The sequence below is a fragment of the Periplaneta americana genome, chromosome 15 (genome assembly GCF_040183065.1).
Source record: "Periplaneta americana isolate PAMFEO1 chromosome 15, P.americana_PAMFEO1_priV1, whole genome shotgun sequence".
Lineage (NCBI taxonomy): Eukaryota > Metazoa > Arthropoda > Insecta > Blattodea > Blattidae > Periplaneta > Periplaneta americana.
In genome coordinates, this window is record NC_091131.1 from 50,741,268 (window position 1) to 50,752,312 (window position 11,045).

Sequence of the window (11,045 nt, forward strand, 5' to 3'; positions counted from 1 at the left end):
GTGCACATGTTAGGTGCAAGCAGAGAGTATAGAGGAATAAATTGCGCAATCCAATGTGCTAATAACACAGTCTTGGCAAATCTATGGCGGATGGCGTAAACAGTGTGTTACCCACGGCGTGAGTAGTGATACGAAAGTCTATTTTCCTGAGTGAAAGCCAGGACGAAAAGTTTTTCCTAAGTAAGTAGTAAGCGCAAGGAAGACACACCAGTGTTTATCTCTACAAAAACAAAGGAAGGAAACAACTAAAGAAACATAACGTGATCCGCACGTGCTCCGGAAGAGCGGCCATATCTCTTTAGAAACCAGGGTATATAAAACAACTCTCACCTAAAAACATAACCGGAAGTGACGTCTAACCAAAGATGACGGACAACGAAACTTCAGTTAACCAAGTAGACTACTGCGACATCTGTCGGAAGTCGGTTGAAAACAATGACAACGCAGTTGAGTGCGAAGAATGCTGCAGATGGCAGCATTCAGAATGCCTTGGCCTAACAAAAGGAGAATACGAAATAATAAAAAGGAAGACTTGCAAGCTGACCTGGCTATGCACAGTGTGTAAGCCAAAGCTTCTACGGAAGCCAAAGGATGTAGAGGACAAGCTAGAGAAGCTTGCGGAAAAACTTGAAGAGATGATGGACCTTATGGGGAACAAACTAGAGGAAAAAATTCGGAAGGAATTACACACTGTCCTGCCGGACGAACTAGAGAAGTATGCTGTAAGGAAAAGTGTTATAAAGGAGAGAGACCCCAAGCCCCCACATATTGGTACTAGGAGGGATACCCAGAACATGGAAAGACCTAATACACAAGAAGATACCCCAGGTAGCAGCAAGGGAACAACACAACAGGAGCAAGAAATAAGGGAAACAAGGGAAAGAGACTCACAGGAAGACAACAGCCTTGATGAGGAGGAAGATCGCCCCTTCACAGAGGTAGTGACCAGAAGAACAAGAAACAGGAGAATCCAACAGGCCAAGAGAGAGACAGTAATCGGAACAAAGGAAGACGGAGAACTCCAAGCCGGGGAAAGAATGGCGTGGCTATTCGTGGGTAGACTTAAGAGCACTACCACAGCCGAAACACTCAAGAACTACCTAGGGAAAAATGGAATCGACGGAGATGTTGATGTCGAAGAGATTCAAACGAGAGGAAGAACTAAAGCATTCAGAGTTGGTTTTCGATTTTCACATCTGGAGAAAACTGAATCCGCGGATTTCTGGCCAAAAGGAGTATTAGCCCGTCGATTTCTTTTTCGGAGGGCACGGTACGAGGGAGTTTCCCTCGACGCATAAGAAACGCCTATCAATAATGAACTGGAATGTCGAAGGCCTAATCACAGCTTTCCAATATCTAAACCCAAATATCTGGGCCGACAAAGACGTAATTGTACTAACAGAGACTTTCCTCACCAAAGACTGGTGCTCGCAACACCATTATACAATACACTCCCTTGCCACACAGGGACAAACTGGAAGACCCAAAGGAGGAATAACCATACTTCTAAAATCATGGTTATGCCCTTTCCACATCCTGCACGAAACAGAATGCATACTGGCTATAAAAACCATAGCAACTGTCATAGTGGCCGCATATTTTCAGCCAGAACTAGAAGAGCAACACCTCCTCAACGAATTGAGCCAGGCCATAAACAAAATAAACAAAGAGGAAACAGTAATATTAGCCGGCGATTTGAACTGCCGCATAGATATAACACAAGACAAAGCGGCTTCTGTTATTTCCTATCTAGAAAACGAAGGGTTGTCTTTGATAAATGACAGGCAGGAAAAGACTTACATCTGTCACAATGGCAGCAGCACGATAGACCTCATCTTCTCTAATATGAAGAGACTACATCTCACAGGCAGGGAAGCATTAAACAACGTAGTAATAAGAAAACACCTGCCAACCATCGCGCACTTTATCATGGATACCACTCAGAACACCGCACCAAGCACCAGCATGAAATACTCAAGGAAACTTTCGCCAGACCAAATGAGGATTGAAGACCCTCGAGTAAACTCAGCTATAGAACATATCAGCAGGGGAGACATGGATGCCGGGCTAGAAACCATGGAAAATATTATCATGTCTGCCATGATGCCGGCGAAATCAGTTGCAAGGAAAGCTCAACCCTGGTTCAACGCAAAATGTTATGAAGCTAGAAAGAAAACAATATCCGCCCTCCACAAAGCAAGAGACTCGGGTCTCCCAAATCATCTGAAGGAATACTCCCACACCCGCAGGGCATACAAAATGGTGCTCAAAGAAACGAGGAAGCAACATATGGTACAGGAGGAAGCCAGGCTCCTAACAGACGCAGAGAACGCCCCCTTCAAAGCGTTGAAATCCAGAACACCACGTTTCCCGAGGGACATACCCATCCAAAAGTGGGAAGACCACTTTCGTGGTCTCCTCTCGCAAACAGACAGAAGAACAGATGCGCGGCGGCAAGAACCTCCGAACCACACACAGGAACTCACAGTTGAAGAGGTGACGGAAGCCATCCGCACGACAAAAAACAACAAGGCAGCAGGACCCGATAATATTTGCAATGAACACCTCAAAGCATCACTACACATCCTCGCAGAAGCATGGACAGAACTCTTTAATAAATGCATCTCAGCAGGCACCATACCAGAAAGGTGGAGGACATCCACTATGAAAGTGATGTACAAAGGGAAGGGTGACGTAGGGGATATGAACGCATACAGAGGAATCGCCCTAGAATGCACTGCTTTCAAGGTCTTCAGCAAACTCCTCACCAAGAAACTAACAGAGTTGACTGATAACAGGATACCAGAGGAACAATTCGGCTTTAGACAGGGACGATCAACGCTCCAAGCTGTGCAGTGCCTACTAAACGAGGTAGTAGAGGTGCTCAAACATCAGAAAGGAAGAGTGATATGCACTTTCGTGGATTTCACCAAAGCCTTCGACCTACTAGACCGTGGAAAAATGATACAAAAGCTAGCCGATACCATAGGAGCAACGCACTATATCACCACATTAATAAAGGACATCCTATCCACAAACTACGTGCAAGTGAACGACAACCTAGCAACATCCAAACCCATAAAACAGAACATCGGCATCCTACAGGGGGATCCCTTAAGCCCATTGCTCTTCAATCTAGCCACCATGGACGCCATCAAGGCTGTGAGAAAGGATAAGGTAAAAGTTTTCGTGTACGCAGACGACATGGCAATTCTCTCCGAATCGCAAAGTTACCTCCAAGGAGCCTTCAACGACCTTGCAAAGTGGGCAACCGAAACCGGCCTGAGAATAAATGAGACCAAAACGGTAACAATGGTTTTCAGGAGGGGAGGCAGAACAACACCAAAAGACACCATTTATTATAATGAAACCCCCCTATCATGCGTCAATCACTTTTGCTACCTCGGCGTCACCCTGCAGCCGCAAGGAACAACGTTCACAAAGCACGTGAAGGAGAAATCTAGAAGTGCCATAGTAGCCATGGGTGACATACGGAGCCTGAATAAACTGTCCCTGAACACAGCACTCGCTCTCTTCAAAATGAAAATACTACCAATATTGTCCTACGGAATAGAACTCACATGGCCACACCTCACAGAAGGGAACATAGCAGAACTGGAGAAAGTCAAAGCGGTCTATCTAAAACGCTTACTATGCCTGTCGCCATCAACCCCATCGAGGCTGGTTTATGAATTAACCAGGGAGCCCTTCCTGATCGAAGAATTAAGAATCCAATACCTGTTACCAGCTACCAGAGCGAGCACAGCATTTCTACAGAAGTGCAAAGAGAAGAAAGAAGACATCTGGCCTGAATTTTACAGCACCGAAGCGATGACATCTGATCTCTGGACTCATGGAAACTACGAGCTGAGACATCTAGTGACAAGAATGGCTGTATAGGGAAGACCAGGTAACTTGATACCCTAAGGGTGAAACCTAACCATTTTTCCCCCATTACTACAAATGCTAGTGGATTATGGTGATTTTCTAGTTTGAAGGTTGAATTTTCTTTTGCCAACTTCGTTTCGAATTTCGATACTGACAAATACTATAAATGGTAGTGATTTTGTAACTGGTATGTTGGCAGCTGAGGCAAATATCGACAATATTTGCCGGTACTGGAGTTCCATGAAATTAAAATTGTACTAGATTTCTCAGCCGGTTACTGGAAGATAGTGAAATTCGAACTTATTAATAATTAATTAATATTAGTATTAATATTAATACATAATAGTTATTTTATGTGTTGCGTTGTGGTTATAATTCAAGAACAGTTAGATAAGTACGAATAAATATATATTTGGGCGTGATAATGCACGTGGGTAATGGATAGAAATATTATTTCAAATTTTAATGAATTTCTTTCGTGTTTAGATTTTTATTACTATGTCAAAAAAATGAAATAGTGTTGCAGTGACTCCTCCAAGGAAGAAAATGTGTGGCATTCAGAGTACGCTTCAGAAATCTGTAGTTCACGTGTATAATGAGTTGAAGAAAGAAGATAATGAAGAAGGAATTATGCTAACGGAGACAGCAATTACAACCAGAATAGGAAAATTATTAGGAGTAAGTATTCTTAAGCATACATTTCAAAGTGGTATTCAGTTTTAGGAGTCTGCACTAATAATTTCATGATTGTGGTCAAACAAAACAAATTTTTAGGTTAGGCCTATCTTTAATCAAGTCAGTGATTTTCATATTGCCACACTAAATACATTTAAGATACTGTAATACTGCAGTAGGTGATAGCTTAAATACATTTACAAATTAGACGAACAAATAATCAAATAGCACGAAAGTAAATTTCCAGTTTTCTCTTTTGGTATTAAATTAACCGTTCAGATCACAATTTACATGCCACATCGGCTGAAGAAAATACAAGTCATATTGTAATTATTAACTTGATATTGCAGCAAATATTACATGAATGTTGGCCTGTTATGGTGCTTAAAAATAATTCAGTTTTATATAATGACTATATAACATACTCTACAAAGCATAGGAACGTTGACTCTGGCTGAATAATTTATTCATGACTGGTCTAAGTAATATTAAATATGGTGTTTCTTCAGAAAAGCTACCCCACCCAAAGTACTTGTTAAGATATAACACTCGAGAGGACGAGGACGCACTACTGGGAAACTAACCATTTCTCTTCGTCCTGGACCTCTCGCATGTTATATTGGTAATTAGTAACAAGTTTGAGGGAGGGAATACAACAGTGCATTAGCATATACAGGTAAGTGTCAAAGGATTTTTGTGCTGAAAGTATTTGTGGCTGTGAACTAAAACCACGTGTTTATCGCTATGTAAATATCACAGAAATCAATTAAACAAAATAAAATTATGCCTTCTTTGGTGTAGCTTTTCTGGAGAATTACCTAAATATTAGCCTACTTAAACCTATCGTAGACCCAGCCTAACATGTTGATCATTTTCTATTCATATAGCTGTAAATGTTGGTATCATGCATGAATTTTATGATATAACAATTTTTAGAAGTATTATGTTATTGTTTGTTATTACAGCTTGGCTTAACTACAGCCACGAAAGTGATAAATTCACACAAGGGGACCCCACTCGTGACACCAGGAAAACATAGACTACATAAACATTCAGTGACTGATGCTGATGATTTTACGAAAGATGCAATTGCGAGATTTATTTATGACAAGTTACATAAAGGTAGGGAAGTTACAGGAATTATTGTGTTGATTTATGCAATGTAATTCTGATATTAGTCATAGGCCTATGTATAAAAATATGGCATAATTTTCATTTACTGTTACAGGGGAAGTACTAACAGCAGCAAAAGTTCTGGAACATATGAATGATGATTATGAAACATATTTATTTAGAGTATCCTTATCATCGGTGAAAAAAATTTTGAAAGAGATGAAATTTCTATGGAGCAAAGGGGATCCTTATACACATGTATGAGAAAGTGATGTTATTCATTTTTAAGAGAATATATAAGAAATGTGGAGCGTGAGAACCCTAAACCCGTAGTATTCTTGGATGAGACTTGGATTTTTATGAATGGTAAATTTCAATGCATTGTGAGACATTGAGTGATTGAATTTTTTACTAACAAATAGATTAACACTTATGTGGAATATGAAATTGCAATTAATATAGGCTACTAGTAATGAAATCAGGTGGGAACAACATGTTTTGCAATTAATAGTTTCATATTATAACTAGAGGTTAGTTATAAAATTCTTGAACGGTTTTCCTGTCTTTAAAATTTTTGTGTCTCTTAGAGTGTCAATGTGAATTGCTTTTCTCTCTCTGTTTTTTTAAGTAGGATCACTCACTTATTCATGAAATAAACCAGGTGAAGTTTCCAGTGACATGAATGGTGTTATTCATAGACCAACAAATGAGGGTGGAAGATTAGATGCCGGAACGAAAGGTGGATTTATACTCGGTGAGTTATATTGATTTATATTTTACATAAATTTGGCAAGAGTAATTTTTTAAATCAGGGTACAAAGATATAAAAATTGGTGACTAAATAAAAACGTGGGAAAGCCTTTCACCAAAGAGGATCTCATGTCATGTTTTATTTTCTTTATTTAAATGCTGTGAATTCATGTGACGTAATTATATGCCCAGGTATAATTTTTATTGCAGGTGCTGATTTAATTTTTTCATGCAATTGAAAGAAAAGTCAGGACTACCATAGTGCTATGAATAGCCCTGTAGTTGAGAAGTGGGTGCAAACACAGTTGTTGACCTGAGAACATTAGGGCAATGCGTTATTGTCATGGATAGTGCTGCATATCATAGCAGACTTGTGAAAAATCAGCCAACAACAAAATGGATGAAAGAACAGCTACTGGTGATTGCAACTGAATATAATAGATTTGTTGTACTAAATGATAAGAGTTGATGGTGTGAAATCACCTTTTGATATTACATTGCAATATTAATTTCCATACTTTACAGTCATTATTATTATTATTATTATTATTATTATTATTATTATTATTATTATCATTACTACTACTACTACTACTTATAGATGCTACTTTTTTCTTTCAGGTGAAATTGAATCTACATAAGAATCCTAAAACAACAGAGCCTTGCCAATTACTGTTCTGAAGCGGCCTTGTCTTATGTGTTGTGTCTATATACAATTAATTCTTTCAGTTTTTTTTTCCCCTTTAATGTAATGAAGTTGTTGGTTGATTGATACCAAGTGTTCAGCAGTTGATGTCATTTGTTATCTTGCACTCCAATATTTAACCAGATGATTGAAAGCTGTGTAAAGTTAAACAGTCAAGACAATGATCCATATCTTCATTGAGATTTCAGAAATGGCATGGGGAGATTCTGAAATATCAGTTCTTTGTAAATATTTGAGACAATCATGGCCTGTGATAATATGAGTACTGCCACTGTAGATTTTCATAGAAGTTCAGTTATTAAATTAGGTGTATTATTTTTACTATATATTGTACTATATTTTTGTTTCGCTTAATTGATGAATTATATATGCTGTAAATTGAATAGTAGACTGTAGGTCTATAGCTTAACTGATGAATTGTATGTGCTGTAAATTAAATAGTAGGCTGTATACCACAAGTGATGAATTGTTTATGCTTGTAATGTGAAGTAATTTGCATGATATTTATTATCAGTTTCTGTATATTTCAACTGATTGAATTGTTTATACTTTTAAATTGAATTAACTTGCTTGCTATGTATTATATTTTATAGCTTAACTGATGAATAATTGTTTAGGTTTGTCAATTTAATAATCTGAGTGCCATGTACTTCATATTTTTAGTGGAGCCACCAATGTAGCTTAGTCGGTAGACTCGTTGGCCTGCAAATTCAGAGCTGCACTCGAGGGTAGTTTGGATCCCCCATTTGGTCTGATTAGTTGGTTTCTTCTGAGGATTTTCCTCCATCGTGGAGCAGATGCCGGATGGCCTATTGCAATTTTTTCATTTGCTTTAGAATCATTCCGATTTTTGTTACCACATTGTCATGTTCTGATCTTGTTATTCTTTTAACAGTGTGGTAAGATGCAGGTATAGATAACCTTACAGTAATTTTGCTACCTTTCAGCTACCTCATTACCTCCCACTCCATAAAGTTCATGGATCCACGGAAGTACCAGTCGTCGATGTAATTCGACCATTTTGCTTAAAATTTTAAAACACTGTAAAATATTGAGATTTCATGCTGTTACGTCCATTACTGCAGCAAGAACATCTGATTTTGAATCTGATAGTATGACAGCCTTCTCAGATTTATGAAGTCGATACTGGAGATTTTGTAAGCTTAAAAATGTATCTAAATTTTCACTATCAAAATTAGTCAGTGTTTGAAGTTAGTTAGTTAGTTAGTTAGTTAGTGGCGTTTAAAAAGGGCGCATCAGCTACTATGGCTATTTGCGCCCTTATCTAAAATCTTTCACTAAACACAAACAGAATACAATAACCAGAATGTTTAAAAAGCTAAAAAGCGTTGTCACGGTTAAAATGGGGCAAACAAATGTTTGAATATAATTCCCGGTAAAAGGGAATATACTGGTATTGTACTACAACACCACTACATCTATGGCTTGGTAAACAGGATCCATCTATAAAAAATACTGTATGTAGTCACTCACTGACCAGATCATTTATCGTTTCTAATGATTTTTAAAATGTCTGGAGAAGTATCACATTTCTTAACATCATCTGTTAAAGTTAACTTATATACTATTCATTTTGAAATAACTTGGGATTGTGTTTTATTAGTAAAGTTTCCCTTAATTGAGCAAGTTTGAGTTCTCCAAGTAGAGTCAAAAAGTCTGTTGGGATTTTGGCTCAGTTTATTAATATTTGTGGACTGTGATTTTTTGTTCTAGACAACCATATTATCTGCAAATGATGAGATTATCATAAGATCTATTTCTTTAGTTAGACCATCGACATTAATATTGGAAAATGTATTCCTGAAAACAACAATGTGGGAAGCCCAGATGAATCTGTCTCTATTTACATATTTGTGACAATGAATCAAATAATCAAGTCACTGACCCAGTGTAACACTTTATCATGGACACCCTAAGTTTGCAATTTCTTAAGTGATTTATATCTACAGAGCCATATGATCCTTGAAAATAAATTAAAATTGTTAAGTTGTTTTGTTTTCTGTTTAAAATATCTTTAATATCTTGACTAAAATTTAAAATCTGTCCATTTGTTGAATGCAATTCTCTAAACTCAACCCAATAAAATGAAAGTTAGTTACTAGATTCCAGGAACCAATTCAATCTATGAAATCATCTCCTCCATAATTTTGGCTATCATACTAGTAAGTGGTATCTGTCGATAACTCGAAAAGATATTAGTTGAATAATTGCTTTTCAAAATTGATGTTATGATAGATTTTCTCCAGACAGATATTGTATTTTAGATGAGATTACAAGATAAAAGTAGTGAGTTTGCTTGTTTGCCAACATGTTTAAGAAAATCAGCATGTGTATTGTCTGGACTTGGAGATGTTTTGGGTCTTATGTTATTAAATTAATAGTAATATTCAGTTCTTGATTAAATATTGTTATATAAAGTAGATAGTAGATTTAACATTTCTTTCAGTTTTTCCTTAATAGTCTGACGTACACAGATAAAACTAACAACCACACCACCAACTAATCTAATAGAAATTAAAATATAATTAAATGTAGAAAAAGTAATTAAAATTATAAATACACGTAATAAACCATAACCCCCTAATTTCAACAATATACTATTTTATTCCCTTTTACAGCTTGTAGATAATTATTAATTATAGTTATTACTTATTAGCATAATATTTATTGAACTTATTGGCTATTTCACTTCGTTTGAAAGATCTTATTGTGTACAAAAAGCATTTTTTGATGATCGTTTCATGCTGTATGTTATGTATAAATGTATGATTTCTGGCCATCTGTTCTGTGTAATCCATCTTTTGTATAGAATTAATAAAATATTCTTTTGGTAGTAATTATTTTATTAATTGAGTATTTAATTTTCACCAGCTCACATTTCTTGAATCATTTGTTTTTTCTTATTTAAATTTAGGACACAAGAGCCAAAAAGAGACTTCACAGTTATGTATCATACATTTTTTCATTGACAGACGTGGAGTTGCAGAAATAATAAGTGTAAGTGTAGCATTATTAAGCAATTTACAAACAAATGAAATCTTTAAAAAGGTATCTAGAAGTGAAATTACTTATGGCTTTTAAGGACCAAAATTATTTTTGTAAGTTGATTTATTATTATTTCAGTTTTAGCCTAGTTGTATTATCCATTTCCTTACTAATTTCAAAAGATAATCAGAAGTTCATTCGAATTCCAACCAAAAGTCAATTGGTTATTAATTTATCTACCTTTAGGAAGTACAGTATATGTACGCTGGAATCTTTGAAGTGAAGTGACAATAATTTAATTGGTCTTGGAACAGATTTGATTCTTGAATATTATATACTATACTTTGTTGTATATTTACGTCTAGTAACCTATTAATGCTAATACTAATAATAATGTAAAAGAATAAAAGAATAGAACATAGCAATACATTTCTCATTATTATTGAAACTATTTAGAATAACCTTCCGACATTAAGGTAAAGTACGGTGAGTAAAGAAGTCATTCAGTACATAGGATCGTGATTTTACTACATGTGGTGATATCTGGTAACAGTTGGCAACACTGACAAGGCGGAAATATTTGCTGTTTGGGAACTGAACTTACGTGATCCTCACTATACATGGTTTCCATCACAAAGCATGGATGCACAAAGTCTGCAGCAGTGCACACTACCACTCACCAGATGGAAGCTGCGTGTGTCTACTGTGCAAGAAATCCTGTGAAAGATACCATATCCTATGGTGCACCGAAAGAACGAAATCATTGATTTCATACAGTGAAGACAGCGCCCGTAGGGAAAAGCCCTAAAACTCTTTCTCTTTGCACGAATGTGCGCTTTCTCTTCTTTATTAATAACACAGTCTACTATAGTGACGAAGCTTGAGTTTTGAGGGTGCTAGAAACGAT

The 11,045-nt window shown here is 36.6% G+C and overlaps 1 long non-coding RNA gene across 2 annotated transcripts; it reads left to right on the top strand.

The window, feature by feature from the left end:
• Window positions 1-4,347: 4,347 nt before the first annotated feature.
• Window positions 4,348-10,448, top strand: LOC138714908 (uncharacterized). Of its 2 annotated transcripts, none has more exons than XR_011336110.1 (6): window positions 4,348-4,566; window positions 5,529-5,685; window positions 5,792-6,042; window positions 6,308-6,430; window positions 6,637-6,844; window positions 7,048-10,448. It is a non-coding gene; the product is annotated as an uncharacterized lncRNA (long non-coding RNA). The 2 variants fall into 2 exon arrangements; XR_011336109.1 differs by having other exon boundaries at window positions 4,552-4,566; window positions 6,305-6,430; window positions 7,048-10,445.
• Window positions 10,449-11,045: the final 597 nt, after the last annotated feature.